Source organism: Vanellus vanellus (genome assembly GCF_965231255.1).
Source record: "Vanellus vanellus genome assembly, chromosome: 2".
NCBI classification, from domain to species: Eukaryota; Metazoa; Chordata; class Aves; order Charadriiformes; family Charadriidae; genus Vanellus; species Vanellus vanellus.
The window spans coordinates 92,273,919-92,297,186 of record NC_138906.1 but is presented as its reverse complement, the minus strand read 5'-3'; the positions used below and the strand labels follow the sequence as shown (position 1 = coordinate 92,297,186).

The following is a 23,268-nucleotide window of genomic DNA, read 5'->3' as shown; positions in this document are numbered from 1 at the left end:
CTCTGGCACTTTAGAGTACTGTAATTTAAAATGCTTTCATGTTTTAAATATTTTTGATACAGTTCGGCTGTTTGTGTTGGCTGTTTCCCAATCAAAGAAAAAAAAAATGGCTGCAACGCTGATGTCCTTTAGTCAATTACTGGGAAATCTACAAGATCCCTGAAATCTTGTACCCAGGAAATGCAAGAACATACATTTTCTCAGCCTTTTTGTAACTTTAGATGCCTCCCTCTTAACACCAGCTAGGGCTTTTGTTGCAACTGCTTGTATTTGAAGGCTCTTTCGTAGTCTTATTCTTTCGACTATGTAAGAGTCTTCTGCTTCCAGTCAACATGCATTTGTGGCTGCTCTTTATCTTAATAAGCTAACTGTTGCCTTTCTCCCGCCCTGTTATTTATATCTAGTGCTTTGGATTTCCTTTTTACAAACGAAGTAATGAAATCTGATGGAACAAAGAATTGTAGCTGACTTTTCCCAGATTCATCACTTTGAATACCTAAAACCATCCTGTAAATAACTTCATCAAGAAGCATTCCTTTTCCTCTGTCGTTTGCATTTGTGGCATTTTTAGTCTGTGTCAGATATTCTTGTTAAAAGGACCTCAAAATGCATTTTATACTCTCAAATATCATTCTATTTCCTTCTTTCACGTCTCTCTCTGCCAATAAATTGGTGTCTTCTTCCATGCCTCTTTTCATCTCTTGGGACATCTCCTACATTCTTCATGTATATCTTCCTTCTTTTGAAGTACCTTTTTTTCTGTACAATCTTTCAGTTTACTCTTTGAGAACGTATCAGTTTCACTGCTACTACTTTATTCCTTTTGTGTGATTAGTCAGATCAGAGCTTGTAAATATTTGTGAGTGTCTGATATGCTGGTCCTATTAAAACTTTATTCACCCTCATTATCCCCACTTCTTGTTTTTTTTTAGGTGGCTATTAATGGCCATTCGATAAAAACCTCAAAAAATGTAACAACCTGCTTGCTACCAGCTACTCTATATTCCTCTCACTGAGGCCGAGGAACTGCTTGGGGAGATGAGAGTATCTTTCCCTCTGGCAAATGCAACAACAGCAGGAGGCTTCAGTCACGTCCGTATGGCCGGGGTAAATGTCCTGGGCCATGGTCTGTTATGGGTTATGATACAGCATGAATAGGCATGCAGACATAAGCTTGCTAAGCTAAGATCCTTCTCAGTTCTTTAAGCTAATCAGAGAAGTCCCATAAGGAGCGTAAGCCATGATTTAGTACTAAACATTGTATGTGAGCATACTCGTGTGGTTAAAAGGGAAAAAAAACAACACAAAAGTAATGTTACCATTAAAAAAGGGAACTACACAAAAAGCAGGAAACATTGAAAACCTCATTTAGGCAAGAACTTGAAATCTTAGAAGAGAGGAAGGAGACATGGAGACTATTTAAACCACCACATGAGAGGCCCAGTGTTTGTATATATAAATACATGTATACCCAAAGCATATATTTATTTAAAATATTCTAAATAGAGCAAAAGAGAAAAGTTGTTGAAGAGCAGAGTAAAAGAGATTGCTAGGAATAAGGAGCATAAGAACAGGCACTCTGAGACAAAGGAAATGACCATCTAGCCCAATATCTTGTTGCTAGCCAGTAGCTTATGCCTATGAAAAAGTGGAAAAGATAATCTTAGCATACAGCTGATACTTCCCCAATAATCCATCTGAGCACAAGGAAATCTGTGGCTCAGTTACTTAGTGAACCAGAATTGATGTTCTTGTATTTAAAAGTGCTTGACAGATTTTCCACCTGTGAATTTGTCTACTCTTTTTTGAGACTGTAAATTTTTGACATCTACAAGTCCTGTGGCACAATTTTTCAGCTCAGCTCCATAGGGTGTGAAAAAGTTTCCTTTTCTTTGTTTTACTCATTGCCTGCATAGTTGTATTTGATGCCCACTTAAGTTAGACTCAAATAGTCTAAAGCCCAGATCGCTGCGCGTGCATTTTTTTAAGTTTCTTCTTCCTTGCTACTGTCATTGGATTTTTAAAATTCAGCAGTTATCAGCTTTCTCATTATAGGTCATGAAATGTGACTGCTCAAGCGGTCAAATGATACCAAATCTGTATAGCATTTTTTAATTTTCTGCAGATAGTGGAAAATTACTCTATTGATGACTTTACACAGGATAATGAATTTTCAGGCTTTAATGATGGCTGACAAGCCCAAACATTCTTGCAGCATTGAATAGGAAGATTCCTGTAGTATTTAGAAAACAGTGTAATATTGTGGTGGGTTAGCCATGGCCCACAGCCAAACTCCCACCCAGCTACTCACTCACTCCCCCCCAGCCCCAGCAGGAAAAGGGGAGAATATAGGAAAAGAACAGGGATGAGAAAGCTCATGGGTCAAGATAAAGACCGGGAAATCACGTACCAATTACCATTGTGGACAAAACAGACTCAAATTTGGGAAAATTAACTCAATCTCACGCCATATAACATAGCGTTGGCTAGTGAGAAGCAAAAAAAAGGCAGATATTAAAGCCACACCTTTCCTCCCACCTTTCCCCCCCACCTCTTCCAGGCTCAACTTCACTCCCAACTCTTCTACCTCCCCTCAGGCAGCATGAGATGGGGTGGGGGTGAGGGATAGAGGGGTGGTCAGTACATAGCAGTTCCTCTCTGCTGCTGCGCCTTCCTCCCCGTGGTTTTCCTCTGCTCCAGCACGGGGTCTCCACAGGCTGCAGTTCCTTCAGGAGTACACATCTGCTCTGGCATTGTTCTCCATGGGCTGCAGCATGGATAACTGCTCCAGTATGGAGCTCCTCCTCCTCCTCTGACTTTGGTGTTCCCTCTGCTGTTTCTTATTCTTTTTGTTCCCTCCTCCTCTCTCTGTCCAGCATTGCCTGCCCTTTCTTACGCGTATTTTCCCAGAGACACCACCAGCTTTGCTGATGGGCTCGGCTGTGTTCTGCAATGGGTCCGTTGCAGAGCCACTGACCTCTTCCCACAGAAGCCACCTCTGCAGCTCTTCTGCTGTCCAAACCCTGCCACCCACACCTGATGCAAACATGGGTATCACAGAAGAGAGGTGGGGACTGTAATGGCTGACAGTGGTGACAGTTGCATCATCAGAAAAAATTGGCCCTGCTCTTTGTTCCTGTTCATGTTGTCACTTCACTCTAAAACCTGTTCTACTGCGCCATTAATTTGTATCGACTTCTTTGATTCACACCCCAGAATTAATATGCATCTTCCCAGTCTCCTCTTGTCGGTAGGAGTGAAAGGAGTTACCTAGCTTTTTGGCAGTCTTTCTGCAGTGCATCTTAATCTTCCTTTGGCCCCACTAACTCCCTGACAACAAAAATCTTTTGTTTCTATTGCTCAGAGCAAGTTGCTTCTCCAGAATTTCTTTGCATGCCTTTTAATGATTTTACGCCTTTTAATGATTTTACGCTCTTCTCTATTTCCTACGTTTGGAAAGAATGTCAGTTTTGGAAGACTGCCTTTCTCCAGTCACATACGGGATCCTTTAGAAATTCTCCAGCCACAGTAGATCCTGACAGCTGCCTTCCATCCCAACTCCGAGCTATATTGGCTACTGTGATCTTTCAAATCTAAGAAGTCTGAGGGAAAATAAAGATGTAACTTGGCTTTGTTAAATTCCCTTTGCTTTATAGGTCTCCTCTGGTTTTGCGCATGAGTCAGTCTGTCACAGATACCTTTAACAGTGCCCTTTACAGCATTGAAGGGAACCCTCAGGCATCCCGGGGCTGATGTGCTGCAACAACTGGGGCTACATTACTTTTTAAATTAATTTTTAAAAGGCCTAGTGCTCACTGGGATTATGTGCAGCTGTAATACGATCCACAGTGACAACACTCTTTAAAAGCACAATCACAGTAAAGAGGTTTACGCCAGATGAGTAACTCCTGATCTCTGATTTTGCAATGTAGAGATTGCTGGACAAAATCTGTCTGTGAAGAGTGGAATTCTAAATTAATAACAACTCCATTTTCTCTCCATATTTACAAACAAAAAAAAATGCACCGGTAGTCTTCCTTCATTTTAAGATATTCTTCCAGGATATTTTAAAATACATCCTTGCATGGTTGTCATACGTTAAGAATGAACTTTTGTTTTCTGATGCCATAGGGAAAAAAACATGTTCAGCTTGTTATAGTAGTTATAAAAATAGAAGATGGAAGTGTTAATGTGCCTGGGACTGTTAATGTGACATGAAAATATTCTGCAAATATGTCCAAGGATGTCTGGACTTTTTTGTCATTCTAACAAGATAATTTAAAAAAATCACAATCTTTTGTTTTTCTTTTTATACCATTTTTTAATGTTAAATCTTACTTTTATATGTATTCTTTTGTTGCTCTAGTAATATATGCCTTTCTAATGAGAGTTGATTGCTTATCTTGTGGGTGTCCTGTGATGAACTTTTTCTCCATTTTTCTCATTTTGTGTAAACTGTAGAGCTAATTTTTCTTCCCCATATGCATTTTCTAGAGTTCTTGTAAATTAATGCATGCATCTTCAATGAGTTTGAGGTACAAATGATATGTCATAACCCAATTTAGAATCAGTAGCATATGAATAACATATTACTGTTAGCTGAAGTCCCATTAATTTTTGCATATAAAGTGGCATTAAATGTTATTGTTGTTGGTAGTTTTTGTCCAAGCTCTGTGCAAGGATTCTCAATGATGCCAACAGACTATCATTAAAAGGCTGTGTAGTGCTATAAATAGATGTACTATAACTTACTCCCATAAATCATTGCACCACAGTTTCTTCCTAAAGTTTTTCATTCAGTTAAAATTATTAAGCAGCCTGTCAAAGACATAAGTACGTGGTTGCATAGCATAGCAGTCATTAGCATTTTAAAGATACGACTGGCTGAGGGTGAATTGGTTGACAGGTGTGAACCGTATGAATGAAGATGCACCTAAGAGAAAAAGCAAGTGGCAGCACCATAGCGTAACACGTCTGGAATGCAAACATGGATGCAGTAGGTGAATCTCAGGAAACTCTGATGACGGCAAAACAGAACTGCACATATTTGGGATGCCTTAAAATGCAGGCAGTTGTAAGATCTGCAAAATTGATGATTTACTGTCAGGGACATACTTAAAAAAAAAAAGAATCAGGTCAGCTTGAGGCTCGTTGAAACTTTGGTAAAAATAAAAAGTGTATGTTATAAATATATGTAGGAAAATAGCCATCCATTTTGAGGAAGAGAGTGACTTTTCTAGATTGTGATAAAAATGTAGAAGCCATGTGATAAGCGTCTCTTAGTCATAGTGATGATTTACAGTGATTTCTACAAAAAGCATGCTATTGTTTTCCATACTAGTAGGAGTAAACTAAGTGATCAGAATCTCAGTGACAAGATAAAAAAAATCCAGCACTATGGAAAGGGGTAAGGACTTCCACCTTCTTGGGATCTTACATAAGCAATGAGGCAGGACAACTAGATAATCAAACTGTGAACTGTGGAGAGCCATGAGAGACGGGGTGAACTTGTAAGAGACAGAGGGAGCAGAAGGAGTGGTGGCAGTGTGTGCCACAACTGAAAGGAGATTGAAAGTTTTCAAAAGAGATTCAGTATCTGTTTAACCCCCCAAATCACATTAAAATGTGGTCTCTTCACTAACGTCGTTGTTAAAATCAAGAAAGCCCTCACAGTGTACACCAAAGGACTTGTATTCTCTACAGGTATCACCAGATGCCCTGACAATGACGCTGATCCCGACAGATCATTATAGGGGATCCCTCAAACCTTGTTTCAGAAAGCCTCAAGTTGATCATGAATTGATCTAGTTCAGTGGTACTTCTCAGATTTAAAACCATGTTAACATACTCACTGAAAATGATTATAAGACATTCAGAAAATGTTTAAAATCATAATAAACAGCTGTGGTGCAGGGGAAAAGTGGAAAAAGATGTAATACGTACACACAGCAGACATCAAAACTGCCTTACTCGGGCTATGGTTTCAGATCAGGAGAGGCTGTTGCTGGTAGTCTCGGTACCTTTGCTATGTGTAGGAAGGGCCAACCACTTACTCCGTGAAAAGTACTTTAACGGGGGTCTCCCAAATAGCTACTGGTACTCATTTCTGCATTCTCTTCCTGTCAGCTTATGTAGCCTCTTTGTCCTCATATCCCCTCTTCAAAGAGCATTCTTCCACCTCCTTTTCCGGGAGCTGAATTTATTAAGAGATTTACCATGGAATAATAATTTTCGAGCAACTTTGGTTTCTTTAATAATCATGAAAAATCTGATACAAGTTCAGCATATTATTCAGTCACTGTCTTTGTCTAGTATATTACATTTATTTACAGTTAGAGAGAGCTGCATTGCTACTGGATTCAGAGAGAGCCATTGCCAAAACTCTTCTGTCTCGCCTTGAGCATAAGCATAGACTCCACGTACCGTTGTTGTCTAAGTGACTCGCTGCCTTCCTCCCTTTCCAGACATAATATCCGAAACTTTCTTTCATAAATTAAATTCTTTCCCCTAAAAATATCACAACTAGTCATTTACACTGAGAGGAAGAAACAGTGGGTAATGTCACTGAAAAATCTAGCATTAGTTGACAAGTCAACTTTATTATTTCTGAAATGCACAAAGTCATTTGCGGTTCTCCAGCACAGTGGCTTATCTTAAATGATGCTGGCATTTCAACCTGTTAATATGTGTAGGTAATAAGACACATTTTGAAGAAGTAGGAAAGAAAATAAAATTACTGGTACAATACAATGCAAGGTTTTCATTCTGTGGAAATGTGTGCTTGAGTTGGTCAGGTGCTTAGCCTAGCCCTAATGAATCAATCAGTTTCTTACTCTGAAAACCCCACATATTAAAAAATATATATATATATATTAAATAGCTCTCTAAAGAGGTTTTTATTATGTGAGGTAGATTTGGCATTGGGAACATTCTGGCATCAGCTGCAGGGTGAGTGCAGTAACAGCTACTTCTGAGTCACTGCCTGTGCTCACACGGATGCAGGGTTGTTTACCCCTCAGTGAAAGATGCGCTGTTGAGCAAATTAGCAAACGGCACTGCTGTAACCCCACCGTACCCGTTGCTTTATGGTAATTATAACTGCTATAGCGTTGCCCTTCTGTCCTCATTGCCACAAGTTCCCATCTTGCCTTGTGTCTGATACGTCTGTGCAGGACAATACCTATGCAGGAGAATATGCTCCTGAGGTTTTTTTGATTCAGGAAAGGAAGATTTCAGCCTTTCAGCTGAAGAGCTGTGGTGTTGGGTTAATTGCTTTGTTCAAAGGGACTAGACATGATGTAGGATAACTTATATTTGAATGTTACGTAGTATCTATTGTCGAATACACTGTATTATTGAAATGAAGGGATTTATATATATATATATATGTAAGTGTTGTAATGAATTACAGCAGAATTTGAAGATGACATGGCAGGGTTTCGTTAATTTGTGTTTTCATTTTAATTTCACTATTCTAGTCTAACCTTTAGAAGTTTGAAAAATACAAATTTAAGTCATTCTGTCATATCTGTGCCCTTTAAAATTGTAAATTGGTATACAGTATTAATTTCATAAATCACAAATAGAACAAAGTTAGGCACTTGTTCAGAAAGGTATCTCTAGTCATGCCTTAAACTCACTTAAGTTACCCACTCCTGTAAGTCACATTGGGCGAATTCAAGTGCCTGCTGATACAGAATGTAAGTGAATATAAAAAGAAATAGTAAAAGTTTTAAAGGATGAGTCTGTGTTGTGTAGCTTGCTTGCTTTGTCCTCTTGGAAGTACATTAAAATGTTGAAAATCAATCATAAGAAAGCTACCTTCCCTCCGCCATTGAAAGCTAAGTATTAATTTGTTGATTCTAGACCAGCTAGTTGTACTCAATCACAAGGACAAAAAAAAAGAAAAAAAGAAAGGAATAGAAAGGCATTCAATTTAATCCATTATTAATGTTTAATACGTTGTTGTCATGAATGCAAATTGGTAATAGAGTAATTTTAAATAACTGCAAGAGCATCTGAAATTTTGCTTAGATGAAAGGGGATACTGAAAAATTTGAAAAATTATAAAAATATTTTTTATCTTTTTGGCAAATTAAATTATCATTGAAAAGAGAAATGTTACTGTAAGTTTAACAATGCTTAGAAAGAAGCTTGAAGTATTTTTTAAACTGTACAGAAATGAACTGACATCTTTTTCAGAGTAAGTTCATATTCAGGAACTATGCCATGTGATTCTCTGTAGTAAATCTAGTAAATAATTTTTCTTATGCTTCTGCATTCATTGTGGAAGAAAGGAGTTTCCTATGTTTATGGAAGACTCATTACAGCATTTATCTCAAGGTGAAGTGTGAGGAGGAGAGCTCAAGAAATAGATAGAATAAATAAAATAAGTAGTAATAAATCCTTGTGTCTGTGTATTCAGCAGAGAGACGTAAAGAAACTCGGGAATGAAACAGCTGAAATGGTGCAGCTACCTCTTAGGTGGAGTCTCTCACCAAGAGTTGTGCTGATACTGCAGCACAGGAGGGAGGCAACTGCAATGCCAATTTTGGCAGAGCTCCAGGGGAGACCAGAGGACTACCGACTTCGAAACCCAATGTCTGTTTTGGGCATGTTAGTGGAAGTGGAATGTAAGATCAGTGCACATTTGGGTGAGAGTGAGGTATGGAAGAAAAGTCAAGACAGATTTGTACAGAAAAAAAAAAAAAATTAGTTTACTGATTCTCGAACTCTTAGAATTAGAAGGTTCTCTTCTCTTAGGAGGTTTCAGCGATCCTGTGGGTGGGAATGGTCCACTTGATATGGGCTGCCTGGATTTCTGGAAGGCTAGATCCCTCACAAAAGGGTCTGGAAGAAAGTAAGCAGTCATAGGACAGGACAAGTGTCTTTGCATGATCAAATATTCTTCATTTGATTAGTTATCCCCGTTGAGAAATTTTTTATATGTATTTTGTTAAACCCTCGTACAACCTTTTACTTTTCTTTTATGCTCAGATTATTTTAAAATTAGCTTTCTACATCGTTCCAAAAAGTAAAGATTTGAATGAAAGTGGCTTATCAACCGTAAAATATGTACAAATCCCAGAAACAATAATTTGTTGTTGGACCGTGTTCCACCAGTCTGCAGAGTGTTATTCACAGAAATGCTTTAGTGTTGCATAGTACACTATAGAGTGGAGATCTGTCAGCTTTTACAGTGAGCTTTATAGTACCAAAAGTAAATCTGTAAATAAATTTGATTTGTTATGTAAGATATTTTTAGATGTCTATTCATGTATAAAATAAAGCCTGAGTATGGAAGTATACAGATGGTAGTTTATCTACATTTCTGTAAGATGAAAAGAATACCAAAAGAGTAATTTTACTTGAATTCAAAACTTGCAGGTTTGCTGTTCTTTTTCTCACTTTACTGTAGCCAGATATATTTGTTTATGAAAAAACATGGATAGTGAGGGTAGGGCAAATTGTTACTGTAAAATTAACAGCAGGCATTTTCCTTGCTTCTTCATAAAAATGTTTCTGCCTCGTGTTTGAAAATAACAACTATGTTTACTGCTACATCTTGCAGTGTAGCTTGGGCTCCAGCTTTTGGTGTAGCCCCATGCTTTCTTGTTGACCATTTTTTTAAAAAAAGCAAAAACATCAGATTTAGGTAACTGAAAGTATTTTAAATCTGTCCAGCTGGCACAGCCATTTTTCCTTTCTCTCTCTTATATCACACTGAAGAAACACAATTTATCGCTGGTTTTCCAGTTCCTCCTGAACCATATTTTGTTCCTTACTGTTTACTCCCTTCTTCTGCACTGGAAGCAGAAACATGAAAATATGGTATTGCATATGCTGTTGGATTTCTGTACCACTTGGGTGGAAAAAGTACATCTGGGGAGTCATCCTTTCAATGTGCTGTTGTTAGATACCAGAAGCAAGCAGCTGAAGAACACAACCGTAAACCTATAGTTGAGGAAAGTTAGTTGAAACCAGCAGAGGGAGTTGTTATCAAAACGTCACCTTCCCCTTAGTTGAGAGAAAAACAAACTTTGAAGAAGTTGTGCTGGAAGATGTGACGTGACTGGCCTGGGTGGCTATTACTGTCCTGAATCCAATGAATTTTGCCCTGCTGGAAGAGCTATAGGTTTGCCAAAGAAAGATGGACTGGTTGCACTGAAACAGCTGTCAGTATTTCAGCATACAGTCTCAGACCAAAGCGCCAGGCTTCTTTGGAGGCTACACAAGGAAAAGGATATGGGAGAATAGCAGAGGAACTGATACCACACAAGACAGATAAGATGCAGTCCTTTATCTTTCAAACGTTAAGTAAGAATTGCCTTGTGTATATGCAGCATCATTCTTTGAACAGCAGTTATAAGCTAAGGGATGAGCTTTTGCAACAAAAGTTTCTCTTGACTTGCCCAAATATGAAACAACCTTTTGCCCCCAAATAATTTATAGAATTTGCTCATTGCATGCACTGCAATCTGTACAGGAGTAGGCGTAGCTGCAAAGGCTTAACCTTGCTGGATCACTGAGAGAGTTTATTCAAACTTTAAACCACACTTGGTATGACGGAGCATGACTCATGTAGGTCCTTGGGTGGAATAGCTGCCAGTCTCAAAAAAATTAGGTTTTATTTCCAGCATAGTTAACTTACTTAGAGCAAGTTAACTCTTCAACCAAGGAAAACTCAGAATTGCTGATGAAACAGAGGAAATACCAAGACTTGAAAAGAAATCTCTCATTGAGTTCGTGCAGGGCAGAATTTCCTCCAGCCGCCTTCTAGAAAGTGCTTCTAGTTCAACAGCTTCCAGTGGCTTCCAGCATTGAAACAACCTCAGCAAGTCCCTTCAGGGTTTCTAGGAAAACTTCCTGTCACCTTCACGCTTGGTTGACAGTCTACTTTGCAGAAGTCAGTTGCAGTGCAGCGGAGTAATATCCTCCTTCGTGCTATCTCCCTGCTTGCTCCATCCTGTCTTCTGAAAGGTTCCTTTTGCTGCACCTCTCAGCGGTTCTTGGTTAGTTGGATCCACTTGATACAGAGTGCAGCATTTGGAGAATAACATTTGGTTTTCCTTTCTTCCCTTCCAGTCACACCACTTGGAAAAAAAAACAATTTGCATTCAGTTCAATCTCTTTTAAGACTGAGATTGTAAACTGCAAAGAATCAGCAAGTTCTGCAATGACCCAAACCAAATATACAGGGCACTTTTCTGTAGGAAGGCCCTGATTCATCAGAGCATGACAGTGTATTTAGCACATGTTCTTTGGATTCTTGGCAGGACTTTGAATTTACATGTTGCTAAGCTGTGCTGCATGTGGCACTGCGAGTGCTGCTGAATACAGCTTCGAGGCTGTCATGGGGAGGATGACCATTTTAAGGTGTGCCTTGGAGGCTTTACCAAATCAGAATTGAAAAGGAAATTGGCTCCTGTTGGCTTATTAATAACAATAGTGTGCTAATAAAAATCAAAAAGTATATTTTATAACATTTCTTAATGCAAGTTGCTGAAAACATACAGAAGTCTCTTTTTTTTGTCATTTTCTTCAAAATTGTATAGTGTTAATGCAATGCTAGTGTGAAAAAGAAGTACATATTCTGTAACCTTTGATAATATCATGCAGAAAGCATTTTTAAGCAGTAAAAAAAATTCACCAAAAGGACTGGAACAGGAGCCAAGTATGAAAATAAGCATCCTGTTACACTAAAGATGCAAATTTTAAGTTCTGCCTCCCTTTCCAGGAAATATGGTTCCTGTATGCTAAATAGTCAGCATTACGTGCCTCTATTGCTGAGGTTTCAGTGATAAATAATAAATTATCATCTTGTGAATTACATGGTAAAATTTTATCAGTTATTATATATACTTAGAGAAGAGCGTGTCTTCAAAATTACCTTCTGATTCCCTTTAATTTTGTCTCTTTGAACAGCAACATAATCCTCATTGTCAACACATTTTCCTGATGAAAAGATGTGTTAATCCATGTTTAAAATGTGTTTCAAAATTCATCAAATTAAATAAAGGCATGGACTACGTATGCTTAAAATTATCAAAAAGGATTTGGGTAAAGAAGTCACAAACCATTTCCAAATTTCTCAAAAGCTTCAAAGTTACTTAAGTTCAGTAATCACAGAATAGATTTAATTCATTGATGGCATATTTGCCATTAGAAATAATGCTGCCAAAAGCAATCAGCTGCAGCTTTGGTATTTGTTTTTACTGTATGTTTAATCCATAGTCACGAGTACAAATGTGCTGGTATCAGTATGTAAACCAGAACTGTAAAAACAACAGAAATAAACCGTGGAACTGGTAAGAATTAGACCCATTTAAAACTCCTCAATATGTGAGGCTTTTAGATAGTCGTGAGTCTGGACCTAATCCCACAGAGGACAAACTGGGACCCAGCTTTCCCTGTGTTGAAGGGCATTCTCCCAATGTCTCCACTCGATTGTACATCCCATGAGAGAGAACGAGGGAGCGCAGCATCCCTTGGGCAGGAGCCCGGAGATCAGCAAATTCACCCGGAGCGCTGCAGAGACAGGAAATCTCATATGTGCTTCAGTGATTTTTAAATCAATTCAATTTGGAGGGGAAAAGGCTGCTAGGGCTCTACCTCCAAAATAACCTCATACTCACCGATAAGCATTTTACCTTGGGGACAGGAAGATAGAGGTGGTCTCTTTTGGCAGAGGAGTGTTTTGAACACGGGTGGCTCACAGAGCGTATGTCTAACCCCTGGATCTCCTGTTAAAACACAAAAACTTCTGGCGCTGACACCCTGTTTCTGCACTACTGGTAGGTAGCTATGGCTCTGTACTGAGCTTGTGTTAGCGGCTGGAGGTTGCAGGGGGCTGTGATGGTGAGCTCTGAGGGGGGGCTGTGAATTGCCACGTGCCAGTCAAAGCTGCGTCCTGCCTACCATGGGGGGCACGGAAACAACCATGGAAAAAAACACTTATTGTACAAAACCTTACCCATTGAGCACCAAAACTGCATCTAAAGAAGTGTGGCTAGCAGGTCGAGGGAGGTGATTCTGCCCCTCTGCTCCACTCTGGTGAGACCCCACCTGGAGTACTGCGTCCTGCTCTGCAGCCCTCAGCACGGAAAAGACATGGACCAGCTAGAGAGAATCCAGAGGAGGGCCACAAAAATGATCAGAGGGATGGAACACCTCTCCTATGAGGATAAGCTGAGAGGGTTGAGATTTGTTCAGTCTGGAGAAGAGAAGACTCCGGGGACACCTTATAGCAGCCTTCCAGTATCTAAAGGGGGCCTACAGGAAAGATGGGAGGGACTCTTTATCAGGGGGTGTAGCAATAGGAAGAGGGTGGATTTAGATTAGATATTAGGAAGAAAATCTTCACTCTGAGGATGGTGAGACACTGGACCAGGTTGCCCAGGGAAGTTGTGGGTGACCATTCCCTGGAGGTATTGAAGGCCAGGCTGGATGGGGCTTTGAGCAACCTGGTCTAGTGGGAGGTATCCCTGCCCATGGCAGGGGGGTTGGAACTAGATGATCTTCAAGGTCCCTTCCAACCTAAACCATTCTATGATTCTATGAAAATGTTATCTAATCAGAGGCCCACAGTGCCCCTGCCCAAACACAGTTGAGAAATAAACAGGCAGCTGCTGGAGATTGGAGGCAAGCTGTTGGGTGTAGAGGACTCTGCATCAAAATAGGGTACCTACACGCCTGAGAGGCTGTGGGCCACAGACAACCCATGCTGGAGCAGGGACACACTTGAGGGCACTGCAGCCCATCAGTGTCCCAGGCTGGAGTAGGGACACTGAGGAAAAGGGTAGCAAGAAACCATTAAGCATAGAGCAGCAGAAGTGGTTAAGCACACAGTGGAAGAAAGACACCATCACAGGTACCACCTCAACTTCCTACACTGCCTGTCAGCTCGTCACAGGAATTTTGATCAACTGAGTATCATGTACAGCAAAAATAGGGAAAATTGGGACCGGGAAGTGTGGAGGAGAGATGGTTCTGTTTGTCTCAATGTTTATTTTCTTCTGTTTTGTTTTGTTTTGTTTTTTTTTTCCAAAACTGCAATATCAGCAATGAGAAGTTTGTTTTTGTTTGCAATAAATAATTTCAATTCAAATTCCCTGACTCTAGACTGTTTTGCCCACAAAGAGTCCCAAGCAAATAAATGTGCCTCCTTGCAGCTGGGAGCTAAGCACCTGGGGGCTCAGTACAGAATCATAAGGAACACCCTTTTCTGGGCATTTCCTACTTTCTTTCTTTCAGCTTTAATTTTTCTCAGTCCTTTTTTTAGGTTTCTGATTTTCTCTGTGCATTGCACATACAGTCTTAGTGCCTGTCCTTTTGGGATCTGCTTTCCCTAGCTGACAAGGCACTTGGAAGTCTGGTATTTACCATGCCAGTCTTTCTGTGAATTAAGCCTCAGTTTCTGTCTGCATCCTTATGTGCCTAAATACCTCTGGAACCTACCATAGAAAACACTTGGGCAATTGTACACACACTAACATGGAAAAAAGTTATTTAGGAGTTTTATAAAATAAAACCACAATAATTCTGACAGCTTTAACTCTTGCTATGATTTATGCTAAATTTTGTATTGTGCTTAGGCCTAGTAATGAGCGTTCATGAATAGTTTAGCATGTATCTGCCGTACAGTAAGTTATTAGTTTTTTTTTCCTGATCAGGTTCCTCAAAATAAAGAGAATTGGTTTTCAAAACTCTGTTTTTCTTATTTATTTTTTGGTGGGAGCAAAGCTTTTCATTGAAAACTTTCTATATTTAGTAGCTAGTGAATATAATCATTAAAGAGCAATTGGGAGATTTCTACAAGTTACATATTCTATCAATAAGCAAAAGAGAAACTTTCTTTCCCGAGTTAGAGATATAATACAAATCATTCTTGTTCCCTTTTATTTAGACCATTGTAAGGAAACAAAAGGTCTGCTTTGTGAATGCAGTAGCAGTGTACACCCTCCAGACATCTGCCTGTTCTTTGATTTCTACCTAGGGTGAGTCAGCTTCCTCTGTCTTCAAGGCTAGGAAGTGAGCTGTTGAATGAATGGTGACGCTTACTGCTGCTCAGAAAAAAGGTGTTAAAATATACGGCTTACGTCATTAAAATTTATCATCGCTGTTTCACCAGAAGTAGGACAGATCCTTACTGTAGGTTCATTTTTCATTTATGTAGAGATGAAATACATTTCTTGAATTAGCTTCTGCTTGAATAAACTTCTCCCTCTGTTTAAATAGGCTGTTGTATGGGCCTATTTAAGAATAAACTTCTCCCTCTGTTTAAATAGGCTGTTGGGTGGGCCTACCTCAAGAGTAGAGGTTAGCTAACTCTACTCTTGACTAATCTAGCACAGAGATTGAGAATTTTGATTCAGTTTCATCTCTGTCTGGCCCTGCTTCTGACTACTCTGTCTGACCCACTTTGAAGTGTTTATGAGCTCCTGACAGGTGTAGTTGGGTGACTGATCCTTGCTTTTGATCCTTCTTCTGTGTGGTGACTAACACACAGTGTTGGTGTGGTGACTAACAGTTTATCACACAAATGTGTGCTATCTGTATGGTCTCTGATAAAATGTTGGAAAATTACCAGTGAAATACAGAAAGAAATCCGTTCTTGCATGCTTAGTTGGTATTCTGTAATGAGATGGCTAAAACACCAGCAGCCAAAGTCTGAGGTAAAAACAACCAGTTTCATGCTAACTAGAAGAGCATGGAGGAGCTATGCTGTCAATGTGCTTCAGACATGATCCTCTAATTTAAGCGCAATGCTGTGCCTTAGAAATGCTTGTGGTGTTGCTTTGGATTTGATGCTTTCAACCACAAGGTTTGACTTTAAACTGGGCAGCTGAACAGGAAAGCTCTGTCTTTGGGGAAAGGGCTGCATAGATACCTTTCATGCGGTACTTTCAAATATCTTCCCTGACACATCCCATGGATGGTTTGGAAGAAGGAAAAGACATGAAGAGAGAGCTGCGTACGGTTTTGTTCATTTCTAGTGAAAAAATAACTTAAAACTCTTCTCATCAAAATGTGAAATGAGATGTACTGCAGTTAAAGGGTTTATTGTTTAAAAGAATTGTATTAAGCAAATGCTAGCATTGTAATACTTCACCATTATTAAAGGCTGATCTAGTAATAACTATGTTAATCCTCTCAAACAGATTCTTTGTAAAATGATGCTTCTGTCTATTCAGCAGTGGTCTTGAGATATATAAAACTTAAAGCAAAAGTTAACAGGATCAGACTGAAACAAACCTTGAAATTGTGTCAATTAATTAAGCAGCTCTGGCTGTGTATGTCATTATGTTCTGGTTTTACTCTATTGTTTTACTCTTTGATGACTCGTCTCTTGAACAGCCGCAAGATAGGCACGTATTCTGAAGGTGTAGGGAACCTCATTTGCAAAATTAGTCATAGACAGCCTGCATATGCAAACTGTAATCTATGCATAAACATTAAGCATCCCCTAAGTTCCTTGGAGGAATTTGTCTTTGCCAAATACGTGGTGAGCCTGTGCATTTAAATAAGGCTTCAGACCCGTACACTGAAACCGCAGGAAAGCGGTGCATTTAGGTAGCTTTAGTGTTATTTGGAGATGAAGTTAACTAGCTGGATGTTAGCAGAGCTATTCAGCAGCAAATGAGCTGAGCACATTGAGGGTGCAGAGTGGTGCATATTTAGCCTGAAAATCAATACACCTATTTCTTTCGAAAGCCTGGATCGGCTGTAGCATGCTTGCTACATGCTTGACCTCAGTGGGGACTGAACTCTGTCTGGCCCTTTGGGTGGCAGCTGCTTTCCAGCTGCAGCTCTGCCGCTCAGCACGGCCTCAGCTACAGCTCCCGTGAAACCACCGCCATGCCTGGCCATGGGCCCTTTGGTCCAGCCACAGCCACGGCCCCAGCCCTTGACCTTTCTGGGCCTCCCAGGGCCAGCCCATTCCTGGCTCCCCTGTGGACATGTCTCATCCACATGGGCTGGGCTGGTGACCTGGGCCCTTGACAGCCACCCCAGGCCTTCCCCACTCATCTGGCTGTGGGGCTGGGCCCTGCCCCTCTGGCAGCCCCCACTCAGGGCTCCCGTTCCCGATGGAGCAGCTGGCTTACACAGCTCCCAGACACCTCCAGCTTGTCTTCTGCAAAACTTCTTCGTGAGGGAGCTCATGTCCCTTGGCCAGTGAAGCAGTGACGATTGAGAGAATGGCACTCTCATTCTGCTTGTGTGTTTTGATTTCCTGGTTTTGATATCAGCTCCTGGCATCGCCAGCCTTGAAATGTCACCTATAGTATCATGACGATAAAATGTCTTACAGTGCCATGCTTGGGGATTTGAAAAAAATTGTTTTCCACAGGAAAAAAAAAACAAAACCAAAACCAAAACCATAGATGAATGTTGCTATCAATGGGGAGTCCTATAGGAGACTGTTAATGAACAGAGGAGAGTTAATAATTCTGTCATCAGAAGAGATGTCAGCTATGGCTTAAAGCCATGAGTGAAAGCAAAAGCAGCAATTACATATGTAAAAAAATGGTTCAATATGATGAAAATTGTGATTGTAGGAGACTTCTAGATGTCGGGAAGAATCCTTACCTGATTTTGTTGAGGCAAATGACAGCATTTTTGAAGTATTCCAGGAAAAAAGCCTAACAAAGGAAGGGGGTGCCACTAGATAGGATATTTCATACAGACAACAGTCTGTATGAAATAAAAGATGCTGCTATGATGGCTTTGTATTTGGAAAGAAATAGAGTGATGTACTCAACATCTTTGTAGGAAATCAAGTAATCTAAAAACGTTTTTCAGTTTTTAATAGGGAACAGGTTTGGGTTAAGTAACTTTCCAAAAGCAGTAGATTTCAGTAAGATGTCTGATGCAATGATACTGGAAATCCTGATTAAAATACTGACATTGTTCCCCATCAAAAGAGCACAGTCTAATGGATTTTGAGTGAAGTAACTGGAAATTGTCAGTGGAGATGTTCAATGAATTGGCATGTGTGTTGAGTTCTTCAGGAACTGGTTCTCATCCCTTATGCTATTATGTATTTTTTGGTAATGATCTAAGAGATACCCAAAGACAATCACAGACAATCATTTTTGCAGAAAAGCCAAATATTAGTCTGGTAATAAATACAGTAATACAGAATGCTTTATAAACTATATTCATCGAGACAAGGTGCTCCTTTATAATAACTGTCTGGAAAGTCATAATTCTAAAAGCAAAGAGTAAAGGTCATAGCTGGAAAGTTGAAAGGCTGCAACTTTGAAAAATATTTTGGAGGCTTAGCAGACAGGCAACTGCAGAGATGTTACAGCAGAAAGTTGTGCAGTGTAAGTCATGGACGGATTGAGGGCAATAGGGCAGAAGGGTATGTGTGTCTGTGTACTGGAGCACAGTGTCAAGATTTGTGTCAAATGAACTTTCAAAAATTGTTTGAAGGTTGTTGAGGGTTTAGAGAAGAGACTGTAGAAAATACATAGCGGCAGCAGATTTGTGGAGCTAAGTCTATTTACCTGATCAAAAAGAAAATTAAGTTATCTGATCAGTGTTTAACTTTACAGGGAAAAGAGTGTGAGCATTAATCTTGAGCTGAAAAAGATATAACAGGACAAAGACTTCAAGGGAAGAAATACAGAAGACATTTTTAACAGTTTTTAACAGTTCAGCTGATTAACCACTAGAACAAACAGCTAAGGAGTTGATGAATTCTCCATCCCTTGATGTCTCTCTAATCAAGATTGGTGTGTATGAGTAAAATGCAATTTATTGGTCTCAGTACAAGCAATCAGGTTGGTGGAGATTACTAACATAGGCAAAATTTAAGGGGATAATAGAACCTAGTTGTTAATAACCTTCCTTCCCAGTTAGGAGTCCAAGTTATCGTTAAGAAAAAACAAGCTACAGCTGTTTATCCTAGTAGGTGTATTTAAGAGACTGTGTATGAGATCCACATAAACAGTATGATAATTTGCCAAACAGGTACCCTGTTGATCACCATCTCTGTCAGCCACATGGCTGGTCCAACATTGTGTGATCAGGAATCAGAAGAAAGATATCTTTCTTGTAGGTTATTTCTTGATACATTTCAAGGGCAGCTGAAACTTTTATTTTATCCGTGTTTATTTGTAAACTTTGCTGTGAAGCTGGATGCATGTATAGCCTAATTGCTTCTAGAGGTCTTACTGCTGACTTATTGACCTGGTTTGTCAAACTCGCCAAACAGTTGATTAGATATATGCCACAGCTTTCTGAAAACAAAACCCAGGCCAGAGAAAAATAGACTTCAATATTCAGTGCCCTAAATGACATTATAAGGGACAAAAATATCCCTATATGAGATTATAGGGACAAAAATGTCTCTATATCACTTCATTGATCTGCATATATGCAGTTTTTCTGCAGGCTTCTTCAACATCAGAATCTCAACAACAAAGACAGACATTTCTTCCAGTAAGACCAAAATTTGGACCTACAGTTCCCTCCATAGGCAAGGGGAGGGGGGGGGAGGGGTAAGGAGAGAGGGGGAGAGAGACTTATCCCATACAGGAATTCAGTATTAGAGTCTGTGAATTGCCTTGAAGGACAGTTTTTCTCTGCTGAGAGCAAAGCACTAAGCTAATTTCAATATAGTGAGCCCCAACAGAATACCCTTGTTTCTCCATGATGACATTCTGTTGTCAAGTGATCAGACTAGATGAAGGAAAATTTGGCCTTTAAATCTATAAAATCTTAGAATTGTTTGTGCTTCAGTAAAGAAAAGAGTTGATAGTCATGTAGCCTTGTACAAATGAATGAATCAGAATTGGTAATTTACATAACAAAACAGGAATGAGCAAATAAATAAAGCATTATTGCCTCAGGCCAAGCAGAGCTTGGTTTGTGAAATATGCACTTAAGAAAATGTACTGTACCAAGCATTTGAGGATATTTTGCTTGATTACTGCATAACAACAGCATGACCTCCATTGTGGAAGATACTGCAAATGCAATTGCCACCTTGCAAAAACCGATGTAGTGCTACAGTCTTTAACTGAGATGCGCTAACCAGACAAACATCTAGAGTTTATCAAGCTTTAGGGGAATAGCTGGCAATGTCTGCTAAAGTCATCTGTATAATTCACCGAAAATTCTGACAAGTAAATCAACTAGGATGTGGGAGTTTGAGAGGGCAGGAACTCAAGTAGCAGTTTGACAGATGCCACTGAAAATCCTCAGATAATCGAGGGAGGTTGACTACTTGCTAGCCATCCAGATGGAACGTGTTCTGAAGAGAAAGGAGTACTTAACCCTACAGTATTGAAAGACACTATAATGTATTCAGTAGGGATCGTGTGCTCTGTCTTTTAGCTCTAGGACTTAAAAAATCTCAGCTTCAAGTGATTTGAATGGTGAGGGGAAAGCATAGCTCAGAGAACACAACCAGTCAGGAAGGAGTCTTGTGTGCATGAATCACATGTACTGGCTGTAAGGTCATGCTGGTAATATTTCAGGGAAAGACATTTGTGAGGGGATTTTCGTTATTGCCACAGCACAGCAGTTTTTCTTTCACCAGAAGCGGGCACTGTTATTTTTAGTCTGAAGACTTTTAAATGCTGCATCTTGACCTGCATTCACAATTACTTTGGCTTTTTTTCCTACAGACTTTAGCACTTAGAGTGGCTTCTCTGTCTACTACAAATAGGCAAGTGTTTTGTTTCGAATTCAGTGTCTTGTATGACAGTTCACCTAGGTTTTGATGTGTAGATTTTCTGTCTCTTTGAGAGAATAGTACAGAATGTATTATCAAATAAAAAGCCGTCCTAAGAAGCAGTCTTAATTTGCTATGTTCCTCACACTGTTCCAGTCTGCAGCATTTTCAGTGCACAACATCAGGCACTACAATCTGATTAGTAATTGATGTTGCTCCTTCCACTAAGCTCTTTTAGCCACCAGAGATGACAAAACATGAAGGATGAGGTGTTCTTAAATGCTTTGCATTTCTTAGGATCTTGCAGCAGAAAGAGGGGGAAAAATGTATTTGTAGCCATTTTGTATTTGGCTAGCTGATCAGCCCAGCTTCATAAATAGTTGAGATTCAGCTTCTTTCACATTTATCTTTTAGGAAAAAAAAAAAAAAAAAACCAAACCAAAATCAACAATCTGCATGAAATGTAGTATGTGACTTGATAACACATCATCACACAAGTGGTAACTTCAGGATTGACATCTGAGCATCCACAGCCTGTGTGATGGAGAGGGTGGCTGAAGCATTTCAGTGTAGCTGGGCATGGCAGGGTGTTTTGTAGCGTGCTTCAGCAATAGCAGTTCTCTAAAGCCACCTCTGGTTGTAACCTTCTCTTTTGTACTGTGGCAATGGAAGAAGGAAAACATTCTTTTGGGAATAAGTTCTGGTGTGGTGAACAGCTTCACCAAGAAGTTTAAGCAGAATGGGGTAGCGGTCTGGCCTGGAGAGAAAAAGGAGGCGAAATATCCCATCTCGCCTGCTGTGCCCTACAAAATCAGGGCATTCTGTTTCCCCTTTCCTCTTATGATTCTTTAGCCTGTAGTTGACTTCATGCTGCTTTCTACGAAAACTTTTTCTATCGCTTCTTCTATTGCTTTCTTGAAAACTTTTGTTGCTTTTCTCTTTGACGTTTTACCAGCCTCTCTGGGTTTCGAAGACATAAGCAGTAACTTGGACGTTGGGTATCTGCCTCACTGAGTGTCTGGAAGCATAACAGAGTTATAGGAAGGTAGTTAGCTAGCTGGCATTTAGTAGCCACGGTGCTACTAATTGGAGCTAAGAGCACTCACCTCTTTTTAACTATTTAATAATTACTAACAAGTGCTGACCTGTCCTGCACTTCACAAAACAGCAACTGTGTTAGATAAACAGCAACTTGCGAAAGTAAGCTTTCATTATAGAAAAAAAAAATCCATTGTTTTTGCAGGCATTCTTTACAAGTTAGCAAAATAGCTCCACCAAGGACCAGTGGACTACAATAGGAATGAAAAGACATTGGCCTCAGATGTGTACTTGCTAAAATGCCTAAGCATACTAAATTAATCTTGCATTTAAGAAATAAAGCCACATTAACATTTTAATGAAAAGTCAATTGTATGTATTAGCCTCAGTTACAATGTGTCTAATCTGAGATCCTAGCAGGAGGAAAGCAGTACATCTTTTATTTTATTCTTGCCTCCTTTAGTCAGGCTAGAGACAGATGTGCTTTACCTTGAACATTTACTTCATGACTCGTCTTACTGTTTGTGTGATATGCCTTATTTTGCAAAATAAAGAGCAATCCATACATATGTGAATCAAAATTATTTTTAGATCTCACCAAAGTGGGAAAAAAAAAAAAAAGAACAAACTTACTAGTTCAATATTACTTAGCAACAAAAGATGATTCTGTCTTGATTCATTGAAAGAGAATTTTTTTACTAAGTGTGTGCAGGGTCAGTTTCATAGGGCCTCATGTAAGTCAGTGCTGTGCTTACAGGTACATAAATGCTGTGCGGAATGGGAAGTCTTCGTATGTTACAGAGATAGATAGCCAAGGTAGCTGCAAATATCAGAGGCTCTATATCCCCACTATTGTCATGGTCTACTCAAGGTCATTAGACCTGAATGGGAATAATTACTCCAGGCAGACCAGGGGATTAATGGTTACACTTCTCTGGTACCTTCATTAATACAACTGCAAACTCTGCAAAAATACACATTGTGAACTAAAGAGAACGCATGACTGTGAGTAGCACCTGCAGGACCGGCACATTTTGAGGTCGTCATCTTTTCTGGCATAGCTGTTTCTCTCTCTGACTCCATCGTGGACTTTTACACCTGCCTTCCACCTCCTCACTGGTCCGGGGTTCTGGTTTTATTGCTTAACCAGAATTGGCCACTCCCTTCTGCCTTCGAGAAAATGGGAAATTCCTGTTCAGTTTCGAGGTGGGGTATGATCAAAGTAGGAAAGGGATTTTTGCAGAGCTGTAGCTATTTCCTTGTTGATTCTGTTTTCCAGAGAAGAAAGAACTCAGTGAGAAGCTGTCACAGGTAAGATGGGTAAAATTAAAATATGCTGACATAAGAGAGCTTCACAAGAAGACCATGAGTATAATACCAATAAAAAATAAGGAGAAATATGTAGGTTTTTTTTTTTAAATATTCAGTTTCCTTTTAGATTAATATTTTCAAAAAAACTTTAGTTTGTGAAATGCCATATTAAAAGAAAGGTAGAGTACCTGTCAAAATAGTCCACAAAAAACCAACATTTTCAATATGTTCTG

At 39.6% G+C, this 23,268-nt stretch overlaps 1 protein-coding gene across 1 annotated transcript in view; it reads left to right on the top strand.

Annotated features, from left to right (window-relative positions):
• ADCY2 (adenylate cyclase 2) overlaps positions 1-23,268 on the top strand; it is a gene marked incomplete at its 5' end in the record, with an annotated part of 231,495 nt that overhangs the window by 126,987 nt on the left and 81,240 nt on the right. The gene's annotated exons all lie outside the window — the stretch shown is intronic.